The sequence below is a fragment of the Dendrobates tinctorius genome, unplaced genomic scaffold (assembly GCF_039654945.1).
Source record: "Dendrobates tinctorius isolate UK_male_01 unplaced genomic scaffold, ASM3965494v1 ptg000162l, whole genome shotgun sequence".
Lineage (NCBI taxonomy): Eukaryota > Metazoa > Chordata > Amphibia > Anura > Dendrobatidae > Dendrobates > Dendrobates tinctorius.
The window spans coordinates 13,233,839-13,254,777 of record NW_027361829.1 but is presented as its reverse complement, the minus strand read 5'-3'; the positions used below and the strand labels follow the sequence as shown (position 1 = coordinate 13,254,777).

Below are 20,939 nucleotides of genomic sequence, written 5' to 3'. Positions count from 1 at the left end.
TTACAGATATCTCTTACAGTAAACAAACTAACAATCACAGACTGATATAGAGGGGAGAGAGGACCCTGCCCTTTCAGGCTTATATTCTACAGGATGGTGGGGAAGGAGACAGTAGGTTGGGGGGTTGCAGCAGCTCCAGTGATGGTGAGGCAGTAGCTTCAGTAGTGGTAAATGGGACGCCCTCCCAGGGCTCTGGGGTACACGGTATCGGGCCGGTCTCTCAGAGGGGATTGTCACAGCAGCGGTGACCCGGTCCGTGGCCCTGGGCGCCCATGTAAAAGGGGTTGAGTTGGGAATAAAGTTTATAAGTGATTTGTGACGCCACCTGTGGTGTTCGGCAAGGGAGGTGTTAAGTTGACGCTGCCAGCAGATCCTCTGGGACAGATGGTGTAGTGCAGCAATGATGTTGTAGCCCCCCACAGGTAGGGCTGTTGGTCCCAGGGCAGTGTAGCGGAATGTTTAGGAAGAGGGTGCAGTGTTTGGCACAGAGATGTAGCAGTGCTGAGGATGTTGCAGGAAGGAGGCAAGGACACAACAGGCTACAGTTTCTTTACCTTTACTTGGTAAACGCAGTCCAGGGTCCTGATTACAGATGGCACAGGTGCAGGCTAGCTAGGAAGCAACTGAGGGATCTCTCTATCAGATGGGTTGTGTAGTCTCCTTCCTAGCGCTGGCTTGAGGTACATGCAGTACAGTGTTACACTGAAGTTCCTCCTTCTTATTGTTTCTTAGAACTACCTCGTATGGCAGACAGCTGTAGCCCTCTGTCTTTCTTGGCTCACCGGTCGCTGTTGTGCCTCCGAGTCTTAGTTGGGAATAGAGCATTTACAGCTTCCAATTCCTCTGGTTTCTGTTGCAGGACCTTCAGTATCCATACAACCGTGGAGACCAGGCTCCAGATCATGCGCTTTCACTGGGAGGGAGCTCTCTTTCCTCAGCTCAACCTCCAGCTTCTCTCCACACATCTACACACGTTGCCCTACTCACACTAACCAACTATTTCCCCTCCTGGCCCTCAGAGTGCGCTCCTCCCCCAATCCTGGTTCAGAGCTCCCTCTGCTGGCCTGGAGTGGGAACTGTGTTGCATGAAATTGATTAACTGCTAGAGAGACCCTTCCTTTCTTCCAAGCATGACATCACCCTCCCTGGAGGAAGGCAATGCCACTGTGGCGACCATACTCCTGGGGGCGCCACATTCCCCCCCTAGTGCAAGTCAGCACTCCTGGGCTGATAAAAGAAAACATGAATAACATATAAAACATGTAAACAGAATGAAGGTTACAAGATTTTTAAAAATGAAAAATGTACAAAAATCAAAAGCTCCAAAAACAGTCCTATGATGACAAGTCCAAACATCAATGTCCATGGTCCATTCCTGAGTAAATGGTGAACTATATACAAATTGGTGACCACACAAGTCCTGTGGTACAATGTCCATAAAACAAAACTGGCAAATTCAAAGGAAACTCTTACAGATTACCTGTAGGCACAAAACTTGAAAGCAGTTGCATATATGCACAATTTCAACATTCACATAAACTTAGCTATATACAATATCTGATGGGTGGTATACCTTGTGTAGTATGGGTAGACCTGCGTAGCACTGGTTGTCTGGGGCTAACTACTGGTGTAGTGTACTGGATACACTACTGGTGGTCCTGCATGGCACAGGGAACAGGGATACTAGATTGTCTGCAAACTCTTAGACTCACCATGGGTATAACAGATTCACCACTGGCAGGGCGAGGACTCTCCGGCTCCACTGCTGGTGTGGCTTCTGCTGCCTGATCTTCAGGATTATCTTGAGTCACTTCTTCCTGTGCTACCAGCTGGGGAAAGGTCAACACTGGCACCACCATTGCATCATTTTCTTCAGTCCAATTCACCAAGTATGGTACTGACCTTATCTTCTTCTATGGGTTGGATGTTATCTTGTTCTTCCTGTTAGGTGTCAGATTCCTAGCACTGCACAGCGGGAATCCAGAGCCAGACATCCTGCGGTCTCCCATTCTTCCTCGACCGCTCCAGGTGATGCACAGCAAACACGGCAAGCCAGGCTTGCTGCTCAGACTCGCTCTGACAGCCTGGATGTTGCTGCCACCTCTGGTGCAGCAATGGCAGCGCAACCTGCTTTGCAGGGAACCGCTCCTGAGGCTAAGTCCTCATGCCGTGCTACTGGGCATGCCCGCAACTTGACCTCTCACTGGAGAGCAGGGGTCACATGCTCAGGTCCTGCGTCAGATCTGATTGGTCCTTCCCAAGCTAATGGAAGGTTCCGGAAGTTTATCGCTATAAAAAGCCCGCAGGGCGGCTCGGCGATGCGCTAGTGTAGACTTATCTTGCTATGTGTGTGAATGGTGACGGATGCATGGACTGGTGTCTGACTCATTATGAAACCCCTTCCCTCGGATAATATGATTGGTGACAGTGTGTTCTTAGGTCAGCACCAGGTAGTGGCAAGCTACGCCACAGTGCTCTCTCGCCTACACTAGCGTCCGTCGGTGCCCGGTTCCCGGCACCGACGCTTGCGGCTATAATTGCCGCTGCGCTGCATTAACTGCAGCTATTGGTGTTCGCGGCTGCGACACCACATTCTGACTCCTGTGACACTAACAGGGCCAGCGCCTTTGCATATATTTCTGGCAAGCGACTGTGTCTGAACAGAGCCGCTCCTAGCGTTCGGGTGACGTTAACCCGTGCGCACTACGTCACCTTCTGGTGCATCTGCCATTACCCAGCAGCAGTCTTACCAACTACCGCACGGTGGACCCCGGGCGGCGAACGCACCTCTTATTATTTTATATCTGGTGCGTTCCGCCGACCATAACATTACACTAGCGCCAGGGTCTGGCTGACAATGGCAGATGTGCAGCAGCTGCAGCGCTACATTCGGCAGCTGGAGAGCAGGTTGGCGGCTATCGAGAGCACCAACTCAGCTGCAAATGCTGCGCTAGCTGCCGCCCAGACGGTCGCTGAGGCCATCTCATGTGTGCCCACACTCTTGCCCTTGCCGACAATCTCCTCCCTCCCGCTCCCCGATAAGTTTTCGGATGAAAGCGCCACCTGTAGGGGATTCGTCAGTCAGTGCTCCATTCACCTGGAGTTGCTGGCTGCACGGTTTCCTACAGAGCGGGCTAAGGTGGGCTTCATTGTCTCCTTGTTGTCTGGCCGGGCATTGCAGTGGGCCACGCCACTGTGGGAACGTGATGATCCCGTGGTTCAGGGTCCTGCTCAGTTCCTCGCGGCTCTGAAGCAGGTCTTCTTGGGACCACGGGTCACGCACGATACAGCTCTCCAACTGTTGTCGTTAACACAAGGGTCACTCTCGGTTAGCCATTATGCTGTCCGGTTTCGGACATTGGCTTCCGAACTGGAGTGGCCGGACAAAGTATTAGTCCCAGTGTTCTGGAGAAGCCTAGCTGAGCACGTCAAGGATGCTCTAGCTACCCGAGATATTCCCACAACTCTGGAGGAATTGATCACCGTCTCCACCCGTATTGATCTCCGGTTCACGGAGCGCGGGTTGGAGAGGACTCAATCCAGACGTAAAATTAACCTGGCTCCCACCTTTACCGAACCGCTGAGCCATTCCGCACAGGAGTCTCCCTCCACCGAGCCCATGGAGGTATCTCGTACCGGCACTAAGCCACGTCAGGTGCGGGGCTCCGTGCGCTGTTATCACTGCCAACACTTTGGCCACTCGGCTGGCACATGTCCTCAGCGGCCGAAGGGACGACCCCGCTCCATGGTTGTAGGTGGTGGCCAGTCCCAGATGGAGTCCTTTTTGCCTAAGCCGGTATTCCGGGGTACCCTAGATAACGGTTCCTCCACCTGGGAGGCAGAGGTCACTCTGGATTCCGGGGCCGAGGGGAACTTTATGTCCTCGAGTTTTGCCCAGAGTCACACTATCCCTCTGGTATTACTCCCACAACCTCTGACCATCAGGGTGGTGGATGGGGCACCATTGCCGTCTCAGGTGACCCATCAGACGGTCCCACTCGGTCTCACCATGTCCCCCTCACATCGGGAGACCCTGTCCTTGCTTATTATGCCTCATGGCATCGATCAGGTACTCCTTGGGGTTCCCTGGCTTCGTTGTCACTCCCCTCACATTGATTGGGCTTCGGGGAGAATATTGGGCTGGAGCAAGGACTGCGAGGGTAGGTGTCTCAGGGACAGTCTTCAGGTAGCGTCTACGGAGCTGCGTACAGATCTTTCCACGCTCCCTGAACCTTACCATCAATATGCGGACGTCTTCTCTAAGAAGTCCGCGGAGACACTCCCGCCGCACCGTCCCTATGACTGCCCGATTGACCTCCTGCCAGGCACAGAACCTCCTCGAGGTTGTGTCTACCCATTATCTCTCCCGGAGACGGAGGCAATGTCCCAATACATCCGGGAGAACCTGGCACGGGCTTTATCAGGAAGTCGGTGTCACCGGCCGGGGCAGGCTTCTTCTTCGTTCAGAAGAAGAACGGAGAGTTACGCCCTTGCATCGACTACCGGGGTCTCAATGCCATCACGGTAAAGAATAAGTACCCTCTCCCGTTGATCTCCGAGTTGTTCGACAGGTTGCGTGGGGCGCGACTCTTTACAAAGCTAGATCTACGAGGGGCATACAACCTGATCTGTATTCGCGAGGGAGACGAGTGGAAGACAGCTTTTAATACTCGGGATGGCCATTATGAATATCTGGTCATGCCCTTCGGCCTTTGTAATGCGCCCGCTGTCTTCCAGGACTTCGTCAACGACGTCTTCCGTGACATGCTTTCTACCTCGGTGGTGGTCTATCTGGATAACATCCTCATCTTTTCGCCAGATTTGCCCACCCACCGGAAAGATGTCTGCAGGGTATTTGACCGCCTACGGGCGAATTCCCTGTTCACCAAGCTGGAGAAGTGTCAGTTCGAGCAGGAGTCCTTGCCATTTCTGGGCTACGTCATCTCGGCCCAGGGGTTGGCTATGGATCCGGCCAAACTGCAAGCGGTTATGGACTGGCAGGAACCCCATTCTCTTAAAGCGGTGCAGCACTTTTTAGGGTTCGTTAACTATTACCGCCAGTTTATACCCCACTTCTCCACCCTGGTAGCTCCTTTGGTTGCTCTCACGAAAAAAGGAGCTAATCCTAAGGCATGGACCGAACAGGTTTCTAAGGCCTTTTCCTCCATAAAGTCCCACTTTGCAGGCGCTCCCATTTTACACCATCCCGATGTGGATAAGCCGTTTATCCTTGAGGTAGACGCTTCTTCCGTCGGTGCAGGAGCAGTCCTTTACCAAAAGGATGCTCAAGGTCGGAAGCATCCCTGCTTCTTCTATTCTAAGACCTTCTCACCGGCGGAGAAAAATTACTCCATCGGCGACAGGGAGCTGCTGGCCATGAAATTGGCTTTTTCCGAGTGGAGACATCTCCTGGAGGGAGCCCGGTTCCCCTTTCTGGTCTTCATGGATCATAAAAACCTGGTCTATCTTCAGATGGCCCAACGCCTGAATTCCCGTCAGGCCAGGTGGTCGCTCTTCTTTTCTCGCTTCCGCTTCACCCTACACTACCTCTCCGGGGAGAAGAACATCCGAGCAGATGCCCTCTCACGCTCGGTGGTCTCAGTGGAGGAGGGAGAAGCGGAGCCTCGGTTAATTCTCCCTCCGGAGCGTTTTACGACCGTGGCCCCTATCGCTCTCGAGTCGGTACCGCCAGGCAAGACCTTGGTGCCCCCTTGGCTACGGCCGGAGGTTCTTGCCTGGGCACATGCCTCCAGGTTAGGTGGCCATTTTGGTAATAAACGGACCACCGAACTCCTGGCAAGGTCATATTGGTGGCCACATATGGCTCGAGACGTTAAGGCATACGTGAAAGCATGCGTCTCGTGTGCCCGGAACAGGCCCTCTAGACAGAGGCCGGCGGGGCTCTTGTTCCCCCTGCCAGTAGCGGATAGACCATGGGAAATGGTGGGCATGGACTTTGTAGTTGGCCTGCCCAAGTCCGGTGGCAGTACGGTCATCTGGGTGGTTACCGACCATTTTTCCAAAATGGTACATCTGGTGCCACTCGCACGCCTACCTTCCGCCCGAGGTCTGGCCGTCCTGTTTATTAAGCATGTATTCCGTTTACATGGCATGCCAGACAAAATCGTAAGTGACCGAGGTCCCCAGTTTGCGTCTCGATTTTGGAGGGAGCTCTGCAGCTTACTCAGCATCGAGCTAAATCTGTCTTCCGCCTACCATCCCGAGACGAATGGCTTGGTCGAAAGGGCCAATCAGACCTTGGTCACCTATCTACGGCATTTTGTCTCTGCCAGGCAGGATGACTGGGCATCCTTGCTGCCTTTGGCTGAATTTGCTCTAAACAATGCGGTGGCTGATTTCACTGGTCAGACGCCTTTTCTCCTAAATTATGGTCAACACCCACGCGTCCCTGTCCCGATGCTGGTGTCCTCCACTGACTCCAGGGTGGCAGACTGGGCAGTGGAGGCCCGGGACATTTGGGATCGCACGCAGGATGCTATCCGGGCATCTAAAGAAAGGATGAGGGCGTCCGCCGACACGCATCGGCGACTCGCACCAAGCTTCTCCCCTGGCGACATGGTGTGGCTCTCCACCCGGAATATCAAACTGCGGGTCGAGTCTCCTAAATTCGCACCATGTTACATTGGACCGTTCAAGGTCCTCGAGCGACTTAGCTCAGTGGTCTACCGCCTGGCTCTTCCTCCACATTTGGCCATATCGGACGTGTTTCATGTGTCCCTCCTCAAACCAGTTCACATGGTCCGGTTTTCTGAGCCATCCACCGGGTCATCAGACTTATCGTCTGACGAGTTTGAGGTTAACGCCATCGTGGGGCGCAGGTTTGTCCGTGGCAAAAAATTTTATTTGGTGGACTGGAAGGGTCATGGTCCCAAGGCTCGGACCTGGGAGCCGGTGGAGAACATTCATGCACCGCTCCTGATCGCGGCTTTTGAGTGCAGTGAGGCTCAGAGGGGAGGGGGCCAATGTTAGGCGTCGGATTCCTGGCACTGCACAGCGGGAATCCAGAGCCAGGCATCCTGCGGTCTCCCATTCTTCCTCAACTGCTCCGGGTGTTGCTCAGCAAACACGGCGAGCCAGGCTTGCTGCTCAGACTCGCTCTGACAGCCTGGATGTTGCTGCCACCTCTGGTGCAGCAATGGTAGCGCAACCTGCTTTGCAGGGAACCGCTGCTGAGGCTAAGTCCTCATGCCGTGCTACTGGGCATGCCCGCAACTTGACCTCTCACTGGAGAGCAGGGGTCACATGCTCAGGTCCTGTGTCGGATCTGATTGGCCCTTCCCAAGCTAATGGAAGGTTCCGGAAGTGCATCGCTATAAAAAGCCCGCAGGGCGGCTCGGCGATGCGCTAGTGTAGACTTATCTTGCTATGTGTGTGAATGGTGACTGATGCATGGACTGGTATCTGACTCATTATGAAACCCCTTCCCTCGGATAATACGATTGGTGACAGTGTGTTCTTAGGTCAGCACCAGGTAGTGGCAAGCTACGCCACAGTGCTCCCTCGCCTACACTAGCGTCCGTCGGTGCCCGGTTCTCGGCGCCGACGCTTGCGGCTATAGTTGCCGCTGCGCTGCATTAACTGCAGCTATTGGTGTTCGCGGCTGCGACGCCACACGCTGACTCCTGTGACGCTAACAGGGCCAGCGCCTTTGCATATATTTCTGGCAAGCGACTGTGTCTGAACAGAGCCGCTCCTAGCGTTCGGGTGACGTTAACCCGTGCGCACTACGTCACCTTCTGGTGCATCTGCCATTACCCAGCAGCGGTCTTACCAACTACCACACGGTGGACCCCGGGCGGCGAACGCACCTCTTATTATTTTATATCTGGTGCGTTCCGCCGACCATAACACTTCCATTCTTTCTTTTAACTGATCAGGGCATAATTTCAAATGATCCCTTAATACTGCTGCTGAGGTTTCTCCTCCATCTTTACTGATAAGGCACACCTTGGTATTGTCAAAGTTTGAGGGTAGAATGGTGTAGGGCTCAGCTTCCCATTGATCATCCAGCTTATGCAGTCTTCTTTTCCTCTTGAGGACTTGTTCTCCTGGTGACAAGGGAACTGCAGGTGCATGCTGATTGTAGTGCCTTTCTTGCTTTTGTCTTGCCTGGGTTAAACTCTTTTCCACACATTCTTGTACTCTTCTGTACTGTTGCTGCCTCTCTGTATCCCAGTCAGCATCTGGTGACGTTACTTCAGGTGTCAGGACTCCCATGTCCAAATCAATAGGCAGTTTACCAGGCCTCGCTCTCATTAGGTAGGCTGGAGTACAGTTGGTGGAATTCACAGGAATGTGGTTGTAGAGGTCTACCAGATCTGCAACTTTTCTGGCCACAGATTCCTCGCCTCCAAAGGCAAGGTCTTCAGTAGGTCAATCACTACCTGGTTCATCTGCTCACACATGCCATTGGTCTGTGGGTGGTACGGTGTTGTCCGGATCTTCTTACAACCATACAAGTTACAGAATTCCTGGAACACTTCTGCCTCAAAAGCAGGACCTTGATCTGTAAGCACTCGCTCAGGATATCCATGTGGTCTACAGAAGTGCTGTTGAAAGGCTCTGGCTGCTGTCCTGGCTGTTTGATCTTTGACAGGCACAACTACCAGGAATCTTGAGTAGTGATCCACGATGGTAAGAGCATAGATGTAGCCCAACCGGCTAGGGACCAACTTCACATGGTCCAGGGCAACCAACTCGAGTGGCTGCTTGGTCACTAGGGGCTGCAGAGGAGCTCTCTGGCTGTTTCGATCCTTTCTGTGCAGGTTACATTGTCCACACTCCCGGCACCACTTTTCAATGGCTTTCTTCATATCAGCCCAGTATAACCTCTCCCGGAGCAATACTTCCAACTTCTTCCATCCGAAGTGGCCAGCTCCATTGTGGTATGCTTCCAGGACCGTTGATGCCTCCCTCTTTGGGACTATCACCTGCCAAACCAGCTCATGAGTGCAGGCATTGATACTCCTCCGACACAGCTTTCCTTCATAAATGAACAGCCGACCTCTTTCCTTCCACAACTGCTGGGTTTCTTCAAGAGCATCCGACTCTGGGCGTGAGTCAGCTTGTGACAGTAGCTCCTTCACCAGGCGGACTGCGGGGTTACTATCCTGCATTTCTGCCCAGTCATGATGGGGCAATGGATTTAGGGTGACCTCTTTCAAGCAAGACCGTCTGTTTCTCACTCCTTGAGCACGTTGGGCTGCAATTGGCCGGTGGAAGGGAGGTAACTCTATTTCTTCAAGAGCCTCAGGGTCTTCTCCTGCATCTGGCAGATTAGGCATCCTGGACAGAGCATCAGCATTGGCATTCTTGTGCCCCATTCGGTACTTGATGGTAAACTCATAGTTAGACAGCCGAGCCATCCATCGCTGCTCCAGTGCACACAGTTTTGCAGTGTCCAAGTGAGTCAACGGGTTGTTGTCCGTGAAGATGGTAAACTTGGCTGAAGCTAAGTAATGCTTGAATCTTTCAGTCACAGCCCAGACTATGGCGAGGAACTCCAGCTTGAAGGAACTATAGTTGTCTGGGTTCCTTTCAGTGGGGCGAAGCTTCCTGCTGGCGTAGGAGATCACTCTTTCTTTGCCATTCTGTACCTGCGACAGTCCCACGTTGCTGGCATCCGTATGCAACACAAATGGTTTGTCATAATCTGGGTAGGCCAGAACTTCATCTCCTGTGAGAGCCATCTTCAGATGGGTGAAGGACCTCTCCAACTCCTCAGTCCATTCAAATGTGGAATTCTCCTGTTTGGCTTTCTTGGACTGCCCCACCAGAAGATTTTGCATAGGAGTGGCTATTTCAGTGAAGCCTTTGAAGAACCTTCGGTAGTAGCCTACCAACCCGAGGAATTGGCGTACTTCATGGAGGTTGCTGGGCTTCGGCCAGTCCCGGATGACTGTGACTTTGTCAGGATCTGGTGCCACACCTTCTGCACTCACTACATGACCGAGGTACTGTACCTTGGGCTTCAGGAGGTGGCATTTGGAAAGCTTCACCTTTAGGCCAAAATTGGACAAGGCTTCAAACACCTCAGCCAGGTGCTCCAGATGGTCTTCATAAGTCTTAGAGAAAACAATGACATCATCAAGGTACAACAGGACTCTCTCAAAGTTCATGTGTCCCAGGCAGCACTCCATCAGCCGTTGAAATGTTCCTGGGGCGGTGCAGAGCCCAAATGGCATATAATTGAACTCACAGAGACCCATTGGGGTAGTAAATGCGGCTTTCTCCTTGTCTGCCTCTGCCACGGGAACCTGCCAATACCCACTAGTGAGATCCAAGGTGGAAAAGTAGTTAGCAGTTTTAAGTACAGCTAATGACCTTTCAATTCTGGGTAATGGGTAGGCATCCTTATGTGTAATGCTGTTAATTTTTCTGTAATCAACACACATTCTCATGGTACCATCCTTTTTCTTTACAAAAACTATTGGGGCGGCCCAGGGGCTACAACTGTCTCTTATGATCCCTGCTTCCTTCATCTCCTTCAACATACCTTTGGCACATTGGTATTGTGTTGGCGGTATAGGCCGGTACCTTTCTTTAATGGGTGGATGATCTCCAGTGGGGATATGATGTTGAACCCCTTTTGCCTTCCCAAAATCTAGAGGGTGTTTGCTGAATACCCGCTCATACTCCTGGGTCACCCTGTAAACCCCATTTTTTTGGTATGAATGTGTAGAGTCAGTACCCACCTGCAGTTGCTGGCACCACTCCTCCAGCTGCTTGACAGAGCCATTGTCCTCCACCTGGTCGGATGAGACCAAGGGCTCTGCTGCCTGCATTGCATTGTTACTGACAGTGAGCAGCTTAGCAACTGTGGCATACCGAGGTATTGTGGCCTCCTCCTCCCCACAATTCAAAAGGCGTACAGGTACTCTCCCTTTTCGTACATCAACTACCCCTCTGGCTGTCAGGACAGTGGGCCTGCTATCAGAGTATACTGGCTCTACCAATACCTGGTAATATTTCCCTCTGAGGCCTATGGCTGCCCGACACCAAACCAACATTTCACATCTGGGGGGTATTGCAATGGGAAAAGCATCACTCACTCTGACGCTGCCAATTTCTCCGCCAGAGAGTTCTACCTGCTGTCTTTGCATCAGGGCCTTGATCTCCTTCTGCAGGACTCATTGTTCACTGGAACCAGCAGTCTCAGCCACCTGTTGCAACAAGACAATAACCTCGGAATGACAATTTTCAATTACATTTGTACCAAGAGTCATCATGGGATTACATTCTCGTCGATCAATATCCACAACTATCACACCTTGAGATTTTAACTCCACCCTCCCCACTTTAACAGTAATTTCTTTACATCCCACTTGTGGTAAAGACTGACCATTACTGGCAACTGCTGTTAGTTCATCAGTTGGGCCACGGGTGAGTTCAGAATCAGTCCAATACCGCTTGTAGAGGATATAGGGCATAGTGGTCACCTGGGAGCCTGTGTCCAGCAAAGCGTTCATGGGGATGCCGTCAATCACCACAGGAAGGACCGGTCTCCCTCCCACATACTTGGCTCGCCAGTTCCTTGGGCCTTGTGGTCCTACTCCTGGGGGTTGGCCCTCTGCCCCAGGGGTTGCTTGTTTAAAGGACAAAATCTAGCAAGATGACCTGCCTTGTAGCAGCGACAACAGGTGGGACGTCCGTCCTGGTCATAGCGATCGTTGTTCCTCCCTCGGAGTGGCGAGGTTCTCCTCTTCCGGAGCCACAGGACATCCTCTGGACTGGAAGCAAGCTGGATCTTCTCCTTGGAGGACACCTGCAGGGACTGCACGGTTTTAGTAAGTGCAGCCATACCTTTGGTCAACTCCTGGACTTGAAGATGCAGCTCTTCTGTTTGATCTTTATCCAGAGTCTATGCATCAGCCTCCACAGGAATGGAAGGGAAAGATGTTGCTTCCTGGTGGTAGGTGATCGCTGGGCGCCTAGGGGGCGCTGGACGGCTGACAGTTGATTCCTGCAGTACCCGAATAGCCCTGTCCTTGAAATCAGCAAAGTCCAGGTCAGGGTTTTGTAGGGTTATGATGCGCAGCTGCGCTCTGTGGGTACTGGATAGGAGTCCTTCGATGAACTGCTCTTTTAACAGTTTGTCTTCCTCTTTCACACTGTCAGGATCAATTTGCTTGACGGCTCGCAGCGCCTCCTGCAGGTTAAGAGCATAGTCCCTTATACTGTCCTGCACTTTCTATTTGCATCCAAAGAACCTCATCTTGATTTCAGCTGCAGTGCGGGTGTCAAAGGTGCTTTTTAGCTTGGCCAAAATCTTTTTAACAGTCTCTTTATCAGTGTCCTGCCAGGCTTTTACTTCTCTTTGTGCTGCACCTGTTAGCTGCCCAATCAGGATGTTCACCTTCTGGCTTTCAGATAGAGGATACACCTCAAACAAACTGCACAGTCTCTCTTTAAATTCACTCAGGGTATGGGACTCATCCGAGTACTGCGGTAGCCAGGCCGCTCCCGGTATGTAGGGCATAGACAGTGGCATTGCGGTTGGTGCTACCGGAGCCGCAGCCACGTTGGGCACTGCAGCTTGCGGCGCTGAGGGGCTGGCGGGGGCATTCGCCGCTGCATCGATGCTTACCTGAGACATCCTCCTTCCCCCCTAGTTAACGGTTGCCAGGCCCCGGGGTTGAGCGGCTTACCGGCTGTAGGCCTCAGCTCCACCCCTTCTCAAGCGCTGTCCTCTCTTCCCGTGCGGCACTTCACTTCTTTGCGCTCTGCGGCAGGCTCCGCCCATGAAGGCCTGCCCCTTTTCTTCCCACGTGCGCCAATCAGCGGGAAAATGGCGGCGATGACGCCAATTTTGCACACAGTCTATAGCACACAACAGTCTCTGGCACACAGCACCCGGGGATACCCGGCTCCGTAATCCTGTTCGTAACGCCAAAATGGGACGCCCTCCCAGGGCTGTGGGGTACTTGGTACCGGGCCGGTCTCTCAGAGGGGATTGTCACAACAGCGGTGACCCGGTCCGTGGCCCTTGGCGCCCATGTAAAAGGGGTTGAGTTGGGAATAAAGTTTATAAGTGATCCGTGACGCCACCTGTGGTGTTCGGCAAGGGAGGTGTTAAGCCGACGCTGCCAGCAGATCCTCTGGGACAGATGGTGCAGTGCAGCAATGATGTTGTAGCCCTCCACAGGTAGGGCTGTTGGTCCCAGGGCAGTGTAGCGGAATGTATAGGAAGAGGGTGCAGTGTTTGGCACAGAGATGTAGCAGTGCTGAGGATGTTGCAGGAAGGAGGCAAGGACACAACAGGGTGCAGTTTCTTTACCTTTACTTGGCAAAGGAAGTCCAGGGTCCTGATTACAGATGGCACAGGAGCAGGCTAGCCTGGAAGCAACTCAGGGATCTCTCTATCAGATGGGTTGTGTTGTCTCCTTCCAAGCGCTGGCTTGAGGTACATGCAGTACAGTGTTACACTGAAGTTCCTCCTTCTTATTGTTTCTTAGAACTACCTCGTATGGCAGACAGCTGTAGCCCTCTATCTCTCTTGGCTCACCGGTCGCTGTTGTGCCTCCGAGTCTTAGTTGGGAATAGAGCAGTTACAGCTTCCTATTCCTCTGGTTTCTGTTGCAGGACCTTCAGTATCCATACAACCGTGGAGACCAGGCTCCAGATCATGCGCTTTCACTGGGAGGGAGCTCTCTTTCCTCAGCTCAACCTTCAGCTTCTCTCCACACGTCTACACACATTGCCCTCCTCACACTAACTATTTCCCCTCCTGGCCCTCAGAGCACGCTCCTCCCCCAATCCTGGTTCAGAGCTCCCTCTGCTGGCCTGGAGTGGGAACTGTGTTGCATGAAATTGATTAACTGCTAGAGAGACCCTTCCTTGCTTCCAAGCATGACATCACCCTCCCTGAAGGAAGGCAATGCCACTGTGGCGACCATACTCCTGGGGGCGCCACATAAGGAGGCAGCAGGGATCATTGCAGGTTGTAAGCTTTCCTGAAGAGATGGGTTTTCAACTTCCGTCTGAAGGATCCGACTGTGGTTGATAGTTGAACGTGTTGGGGCAAAGAATTCCAGAGGATGGGGGATATTTGGGAGAAGTCTTGGAGGCGGTTGGGTGAGGAGCGAATAAGTGTGGAGGAGAGAAGGAGGTCTTGGGAGGACCGAAGATTACATGAGGGAAGATATCGGGAGATTAGTTCAGAGACATATGGGGGAGACAGGTTATAGATGGCTTTGTAGGTCAGTATTAGTCATTCAAATTGGAAGGAATGGGAGCCAGTGAAGAGATTTGCAGAGGGGAGAAGCGGAGGAGTAGCGAGGAGAGAGATGAATTAGTCAGGCGGCAGCGTTAAGGATGGACTGGAGTGGTGCAAGGGTGTTAGAAAGGAGGCCACAGAAAAGGATGTTGCAATAGTTGAGGCGGGAGATAATGAGGGCATGCACAAGCATTTTAGCAGATTGATGGTTAAGGAAGGGACGAATTCTGGAAATATTTTTGAGCAGGAGGCGACAGGAAGTGGAGAGAGCATGGATGTGCAGTTTGAAGGACAAAGCAGTCAAGAGTTACTCTGAGGCAGAGGACCTCTGGTACTGGGGAAAGCGTGATGTTGTCAATTGTTATAGATAGGTCGGGTAAGGAAGATCTGTGAGATGGGGGAAAGATGATCAGTTCAGATTTGTCCACATTCAGTTTGAGGAAGCGAGAGGAGAAGAAGGAGCATATGGCTGATAGACACTGGAGGGCAGAGAGGTGATGTCTGGGCCAGAGAGGTAGATCTGAGTATCATTGGCATAAAGGTGGTACTGGAATCCATGGGACTTTATGAGTTACCACAGGCCAAGTGTTTAGATTGAGAAGAGAAGGGTCCTAGAACAGAGCCTTGGGGGACTCCAACAGAGAGGGTGGGATGAGGAGGTAGTTTGGGAGTGGGAGATGCTGAATGTGCAAAACAAATTGTACAGTGCAATTTCTCCTGTAACCCTTGTGAAAATAAAAAAAAATTGGGGCTAATTTTTGTAGGGAAAATTTGATTTTTCACAGCTCAGTGTTATAAAGTTCTATGAAACACCTGGTGGTTCAAGGTGCTCACCACACAGTGATTTTCCCCCACATATGGCATGCTCAATAGAAATTTCACAACAATCTTTGGGCCCACTTTTTCCTGTTACCCTTGTGAAAAAATTGGGTCTAAAGTAACATTTTTTTTTTCTTCCAAAGTCGCTTCAAAAGTAATGTAGACATGTAGGAAATGTTATTTATGAATTATTTTGTGTGACATAACGCTCTGACTTCAGGGCATAAAAATTAAAGTTAAATGTTTTTTTTCTTCCACATCCTAAAAATGCCTGTGAAGCACCTGAAGGGTCAATTAACTCCATGAATTTGGTTTTGAGCACCTTGAGGTTTGCAGTTTTTAGAATGGTGTCAAATTTGGATATTTTATGTCATACAGACCCCTCAAAGACACTTCAAATGTAATGTAGTCCCTAAAAAAATGGTTTTGTAAATCTTTTTGAAAAATTGAGAAATCGCTGGTCAACATTTAACCCTTATAACTAATAAAAGAAGAATAGTTTCAAAAATTGTGCTGATGTAAAGTAGACATGTGGGAAATGTTATTTATGAATTATTTTGTGTGACATAACGCTCTGATTCCAGGGCATAAAAATTTAGTCATATTGAAGAAATTTTACCACTCTTGTGAAGTAGAATATGTCAGGAAAAACAGTCGCAGAATCCCACAGATCGGTTGAAGCGTTCCAGAGTTATTAAGACATAAATTGACACTGGTCAAAATTGTAAAATTTGGCCTGGTAATGACGGTGAAAACAGGCTGGGGGGCTGAAAGGGTTAATAAAATGTCTTGAAATTTGGAGAAGATTGTATGAGGTTGCAGTTTAACATTTAGGCTGGAGTCACACTTAACGTAAAAAAAATATGGACCGTATTGTACTGTCGTAATACGCAGAAATGGTCCCTGAATAGTGATTCGTATGTCATCAGATGTCAAGGTGTGACCGCGTATTTTGCGCATGTAATCATCCGTATGTAATCCGTATGGCATCCGTTTGCTGAGATTTCTCGCAGGCTTGCAAAGTGGACATATAATGGAGCCCAATGACAGGTTAAAACCCAAACGAAAGAATAGATACATACACATAGAATACACATATATGTATATATATATATACACTCACTGGCCACTTTATTAGGTACACCTGTCCAACTGTGTGTTAAGACTTAATTTCTAATCAGCCAATCACATGGCGGCAACTCAGTGCATTTAGGCATGTAGACATGGTCAAGACAATCTCCTGCAATTCAAACCGAGCATCAGTATGGGGAAGAAAGGTGATTTGAGTGCCTTTGAACGTGGCATGATTGTTGGTGCCAGAAGGGCTGGTCTGAGTATTTCAGAAACTGCTGATCTACTGGGATTTTCACGCACAACCATCTCTAGGGTTTACAGAGAATGGTCCGAAAAAGAAAAAAAATCCAGTGAGCGGCAGTTCTGTGGCCGGAAATGCCATGTTGATGCCAGAGGTCAGAGGAGAATGGGCAGACTGGTTCGAGCTGATAGAAAGGCAACAGTGACTCAAATTGCCACCCGTTACAACCAAGGTAGGCAGAAGAGCATCTCTGAACGCACAGTGCGTCGAACTTTGAGGCAGATGGGCTACAGCAGCAGAAGACCACACTGGGTACCACTCCTCTCAGCTAAGAACAGGAAACTGAGGCTACAATTTGCACAAGCTCATCGAAATTGGACAGTAGAAGATTGGAAAAACGTTGCCTGGTCTGATGAGTCTCGATTTCTGCTGCGACATTCGGATGGTAGGGTCAGAATTTGGCGTAAACAACATGAAAGCATGGATCCATCCTGCCTTGTATCAACGGTTCAGGCTGGTGGTGGTGGTATCATGGTGTGGGGAATTTTTTCTGGGCACTCTTTGGGCCCCTTGGTACCAATTGAGCATCGTTGCAACGCCACAGCCTACCTGAGTATTGTTGCTGACCATGTCCATCCCTTTATGACCACAATGTACCCAACATCTGATGGCTACTTTCAGCAGGATAATGCGCCATGTCATAAAGCTCGAATCATCTCAGATTGGTTTCTTGAACATGACAATGAGTTCACTGTACTCAAATGGCCTCCTCAGTCACCAGATCTCAATCCAATAGAGCATCTTTGGGATGTGGTGGAACGGGAGATTCGCATCAGGGATGTGCAGCCGACAAATCTGCGCCAACTGTGTGATGCCATCATGTCAATATGGTCCAAAATCTCTGAGGAATGCTTCCAGCACCTTGTTGAATCTCTGCCACGAAGAATTGAGGCAGTTCTGAAGGCAAAAGGGGGCCCAACCCGTTACTAGCATGGTGTACCTAATAAAGTGGCCAGTGAGTGTATATATATATATATATATATACATATATATAAATATACACATGTCAGGTCAGCCATTGACGTCAGTGAGGCTGCGCGGAGTCCCCTGGCTGACCTGAGGTGAACTAATGAGGGTGGGAAAAAATGCAGAAACTTTCCCATGCTCATTAGTTCATCTCCGGGCAGCCAGGGAGGCTGCGCAGAGATGAAATAATTCATTCTGGCAGTGGTTTATATGGGGCTGGTTGCATTAGCACCGGTCCCTGTGTAAACCACTTAACACTTTCTGATGGATTGCAGCTGGGGACGTGACTGAGCAGCGGAGAGGTAAAGATATGGTTGCTTTTTTGTTTAATTTTTGTTACAGGTTGATAGCTTTTATTTAGATTAACAGAGGAATAAATATGGTCAAAAACTAGGTGTCTTTATTTCATTAAAATAATTTTTCATTAATGTCTGTGTGAGTTTTTTAACTGTTTAAAAGTCTAGGGTTAATAATGAATTGGTGTCTTATTGACACCTCTCCATTATTAATCGACTTAATGTCACATTCCAATTGTAAGGTGACATTAACCCATTAGCCAACATGCAGTTCATTGCAGGCTTCTGAGCGGTTTATCCGCTAACACTGTCCTCCTTCATAATATTCTCCACATTGCCCCACTTTGTAATATTTTCCGCACACTGCCCTACTTTAAAATATTCCCCAACACTGCTCCTCTCTTTAATGTCCCCCCACACTGCTCCTGTCCTTAATGCCCCCCAAACACACACTGTTCCTCCTCATAATGTCCCCCACACTGCCCCTCTCCATAATGTCCTCCCACTTCCCTTCTCCATAATGTCCCTCCCACACAGCTACTCTCCATAATGTACCCATACTGCTCCTCTACATGATGTCCCCCAGACAGCTCCACACCATAATATTTCCCCTCATACTGCCCTTCTCCATAATATCCATCCCACATAACTCCTTTCTATAATGTCCTCCACATTGCCACTCTGTGTAGTGTTCCCCACGTTGCCCCTCTCCGTAATGTCACCCAATACAGCTCTTTTCCATAATGTCTACCTGACAATGCTCTCTCCATAATGCTTCTCCCACACTGCCCATCTCTGTAATTTCCCCCCACACAGCTCCTCTGCATGATGTCTCCCCACACTGTTCATTTCTATAGTGTCCCCCACACAGCTCCTCTCCATTGTGTCCTGTCCCTCACAATGCCCCTTTCAGTAATGTCCCTCACACAGCCTGACCCTCTACATACTATGTGTTCTTCACAATCTCCCCCACAATGCCCCATAAGATGCCTTTAATAGTGACACCCACTCTTATCCTCCTACCCTTTAATAGGATATTTAATGTTTGCCTTCTCCTGGCTCGCAAACCTTGTCTCCTCTGCGATACAGCATTGGTGACAGCAGCAGTCTGATGAGATTACTGTGTGGTGTGATGACCTCCTCATGCTGCTGCATGTCAGGGCACTGGCTGACAAGTATTCCTCTGCTCTGTCCCAGTCCCGTTGTCGAAGTCTTCAACTGTATTTGTGTCTAAAAGACATGAATATAATTGCACAAATACTGATTTGAGAACTGAAGCCTGCCGATTCCCTGCTGGTTACACACCGCATCCTTAGGGAGGCCACATGTGGCCCGCGAGCTGTATGTTGTGCAGTCCTACATTAGATTGATGGTCTAAAAGGATCAAAAAATACCATTGAATGCCACAACAATAATGAGAAAGAAATATATAGACAAAAGAGCTTTTTTTCTAATTAGTCTAAATAAAAATATATTTTTATGTGTTTATAAGATCCAACAAAGAAATGTAATATTTAAAAGTAAAAAATCTTTTAAAGGTGTTTTCCACTACTGGACAACCTCACTTTAACCAATTCTGGACTTACCGTAATATAAAATAAAAGCAGTGTATACTCATTCGCTACTGCCATTCCAGCAATGTTGCCGCTGCTGTTTCCGTGGTGTGATATAGCACATGAATCGGTGTCATCTCACTCTCCAGGAACAGTGGCGCTGACATCACTGGAATGGCGCTGAAGCAGAAAGTGAGTGCATTCTGGCTTTATTTTATATGGGGTCCTGAGTTGAATAAACTGAGATTGACAAACGGTAAACACACCTTTTAAGTTTTATGACTTTATAGATATTACTCTACAAAACTTGTTTCTTTTTCACTCTTTCCTTTCCAAGCAAACAAGTAATTTCTTGTAGTGGTTAGAAGTCAGCTGTGTTGCTTGACTATGCAGGATCCTGTATCTTACTGCATATATTGTTAGGTCTCAGGAGAGTCATTGTTTATTTGTCGGTTTTGTAAAAATACTAGCTGAAGAGCCCGGCGCTGCCCGTGCATAGTAACTAACTACGGTTAGTTATAATAAATTATAATGATTATATCTATATATATATAAAGCTGAGTACAGAGCCCCACCCACTCCGCATAGCCACATTCACTATAATATCCCACATCATCCCGGCAGCCAGAGCTACCGAACTACTACCCCTATATCCCACATCGTCCTGTCAGCCAGAGCCACCGGACTACTACTCCTAAAATCCCACATCATCCTGTCAAAGCCACCGGACTACTACCCCTAATATCCCACACCATCCCGTCAGCCAGAGCTACCGGACTACTACTCCTAATATCCCACATCGTTCCATCAGCCAGAGCCACCGGACTACTACCCCTAATATCCCACATCATCCTGTCAAAGCCACCGGACTACTACACCCAATATCCCACATCATCCCATCAGCCAGAGTCACCGGACAACTACCACTAATATCCCACATCATCCCGTCAGCCAGAGCCACCAGACTACTCCCCCTGATCTCCCATATCATCCCGTCAGCCAGAGCTAAAGCGCAGAGTGGATTTGCCCTAACTTCCATACCGGAGATCCCTTTAAGAGAGGCCTGGGGTCAGTACCAAAGTGCAGAGTGGATTTGCCCTCACTTCCATACCAATGATCCCTTTAAGAGGGGCCTTGGGTCAGAACCAGAGCGCTGAGTGGATTTGCCCTGACTTGCATACCAATGATCCCTTTAATAGAACCCTGTCGTCAGAATCAAAGTGCTGAGGGATTTGCCCTAACTTCCATGCAGGAGATCCCTTTAAAAGAGCCTGGGGTCAGTACCAAAGCGCAGAGTGGATTTGCCCTAACTTCCATACCAATGATCCCTTTAAGAGACCCTGGGGTCAGAACCACAGAGCTGAGTGGAACGGTCCTAACTTCCATACCGGGGATCCCTTTAAGAGAGGCCTGGGGTCAAAACCAAAGCGCTGCATGGATTTGCTCTGCCGTCCATACCAATGATCCCTTTAAGAGGGAAGATGTGCCTATAGGATGGAGGATGTGTGATGGTATATGGGCACAGTAGGGGGGATTCATTTCTGTCATGTGCTCTCTGCTCCTTTTTGGGGGGCAGACAATGGCTGGGAGCTTATGTTCCCAGGGATGCTAGATTTCTCCCACCATGTCAGTGTCTGCTGAGGTGTTGTCAAGTGGGAAAACTTGCTCATAGCAACCAATCACAGCTCAGCTTC

The 20,939-nt window shown here is 49.9% G+C and overlaps 1 protein-coding gene across 2 annotated transcripts in view; it reads left to right on the top strand.

The window, feature by feature from the left end:
- RECK (reversion inducing cysteine rich protein with kazal motifs) overlaps positions 1-20,939 on the top strand; it is a 675,429-nt gene that overhangs the window by 449,138 nt on the left and 205,352 nt on the right. The gene's annotated exons all lie outside the window — the stretch shown is intronic.